The sequence below is a fragment of the Chrysochloris asiatica genome, unplaced genomic scaffold (genome assembly GCF_000296735.1).
Source record: "Chrysochloris asiatica unplaced genomic scaffold, ChrAsi1.0 scaffold00592, whole genome shotgun sequence".
In the NCBI taxonomy this organism is placed as follows: Eukaryota; Metazoa; Chordata; class Mammalia; order Afrosoricida; family Chrysochloridae; genus Chrysochloris; species Chrysochloris asiatica.
Genome location: NW_006409110.1, coordinates 86,688 through 89,482, shown reverse-complemented (window position 1 = coordinate 89,482; position 2,795 = coordinate 86,688).

Here is a 2,795-nt window from a genome sequence, read left to right as displayed (position 1 = left end):
TATGATTAATTGACATTCCACTTTTCTTTCTTTTTTCTGATTGGAAATATCTGATTTGTCAGATCCTACACTTAATATGTACTTTGAACTTTCTGGATTTCTGGTCAAGGAAATTATATTTGGTGTTGTTTTCCTTTTATTATTATTTTTCTCTCTTTTGAGTATTTTATGGAACAGTTGGTTCCGCAATGTTTTCTTTTTCCAAAAAGCATTTGAAGTTCCACATTGCATTGATATTAGTACCTACCTAGGTAGATTTTTATAGCATTTAAGGAATTAATATCAGCCATTTGAACTATGGTGTTGTTTATGTTGTCAAGTTCCATAGAGTCAGTTCCAACTCATAGCATACCTTGTATACGGATTCCAAGGAGCAGGTGGTGGGCTTGAATCATTTACCTTGTAGTTAGGAGCTTAGCACTTACACAACAGTGCCATATAAGGAGTACAAAATACTATAATTTGGATAATATATATATATTTTATCTTAAGTGCCATTGAGTCTTTTCTGACTCATAGTGACCACATATAGGGTTCATGAGGAACTATAGGTAAGTTTGAACTGTATCCTTGTGTTTTGCACTCCTGTGCTAATCATATAGTGCCACACAAGAAGAATATTAAAAATATCCTGGATGCCACTATAACAAAGAATTCTGTTTTGGAAAAATAGCTGGATTGATCCTTAGAATATGCAATGGCCAGATTTCATGTCAAATACTTTGGGCATTTTATTAGGAGGAACCAGTCCCAGGAGAAGGATATTATGCTTGGTAAAGACAAGGGCCAGGAAAACAAGACAAAAAGGAATGGGCTCAATGTAATAACAATGCGGACAATGGTGCAGGACCAGACAGTGTTTTGTTCTGTGATGCATAAGGTTTCTATAAGTCAGAATTGAAGCAATGGTACTTAACAACAACAATTATTATAGAATTTGAAGAGAGTTGTTGTTGGTGTTGTTAAGTGCCATCAAGTCGATTATGACCCATAGCAACCCTTTATAGGGTTTCCAAGGAGCAGCGGGTAAGCTTGAACCACTGACCTTGTACTTCAAACAACTTTGTAGTCTGATGCATTAGCCCACAGTGCCACACTGGGACTCCTGGAAGAGGGGTAAGTGAATAGTAATAATAATAGTATTGTAAAGGAAAAATTAATAAACTCTTTTTGATCAATACTAAATGATTGAAATAAATTCAGTTGTTACTGAATTAAACTACTTTTACCTTCCCACTTTCCTGAAGCTTGATATGCTATTGGCTTAAGTCAACTGTAAGCTAGATGTTCTCACAAGATTCTGATTTCTGGGCATGTCAATTCCTAATAGTCATAACAACTAAAAACTAATGTATCTTTATGGCAAAGACAAGGCATGCAGGTTGGCACTATAGGATAAGCCCTTGATTGCTAACCTAAAGTTGTTGTTAAGTGCCATCAAGTAGGTTCCAACCCATAGCAACCCTGTTTAGAGTTTCCGAGGAGGGGCTGGTAAGCTCAAACCACTTATTTGTTGCTGCAGCAAACAACATTGCAGTTCAGGGCATTAACCTACTAGGTGTTGAAAATTCACCAGCCACTCTATGAGATTTTCTGCTTCCATAGAATTGTAGCCTCCAAAACCCTATACAGGGTTGTTATGAGTCAGAACTGACTTGACAGCACTTAACAACAATAAAAACAATATGCTAATTAAATACATATGCAGTATTTCTTCAAGGTAGATTCCACCACAAAGGCCTCTGGAAAGGACAGATAAAACTTCTTATGTGATGTGGAGCATGCGTGGCTATTAAGTGATCCAGTTAGAGCTCCTCCTAGGGTCTGGTGTTCACCTTTGCTCCAAAAATAAGGTCATCCTTCAAGGTGGATAATACCAATAAGACTGTGCTGAAATTTTATGGTGGTTTGTTTACAATAAAAAGATTATAAAATGGGAATTGTCTTGGAATTAATGTTTTCATCTTATAAGAGTCTTGACTTAGGTAGATTTGTAGTGGTCAAGTAGCAGATATTGGTGGTATGTCACATAAAGCCTCAGCTGGACCCATCATTTGCTGCTGAGGGGGTTTTTCCAGGAGTTAGAGGACTACAGTTCTTAGAACTCATTCACCACTAGACAATCCACTCAATGCACATTTACTGAGCACTTACTATGTATGTCCTAGACACTGGATTAGGCACTGTGGATACAACAGAAAACAAAACAAATGTCCTGTCCTTGAGACAATTCTCTCCTAGTAACTCTTTCTAAAATGCCACCTAGATGCTCTTCCTTTGCATTAATTATAGAATATATGTCTCAACTTGTACTATTATAAGCAAAACCTCAGTATAATTCTCACAGATATGCCTTTGATTACACATGTAAGATTTTCTCTATGTGATATGCCAAGAAATGCTAGTTGTTGCAAATAATGAGAATGAGAATGCTGGATGTTATTATATGAACACTTTATTTTTAGGAAGTACTTTTAAATAGAAATACACATATTCCAATGTTAAAGGAAATACACACAATATTTAGAAATGATAAGCATAGTTTTTAGATTAAAATATCTGGACAATGTCACAAATTATGCATATGTTGTTGTTGTCAGGTACCATCGAGTCGGAACTGACTCATAGCAACCCCATGCACAGCAGAACAAAACAATGTCCAATCCTGGGCCAATCTCACTACCACTGCCACATTTGACGCTATCAATGATGCCACCTGGCTGATCCATCTCATTGGGGGTCTTCCTCTTTTTCTCTGACCATCCATCTTACCCAACATGACATCCTTCTCCAGC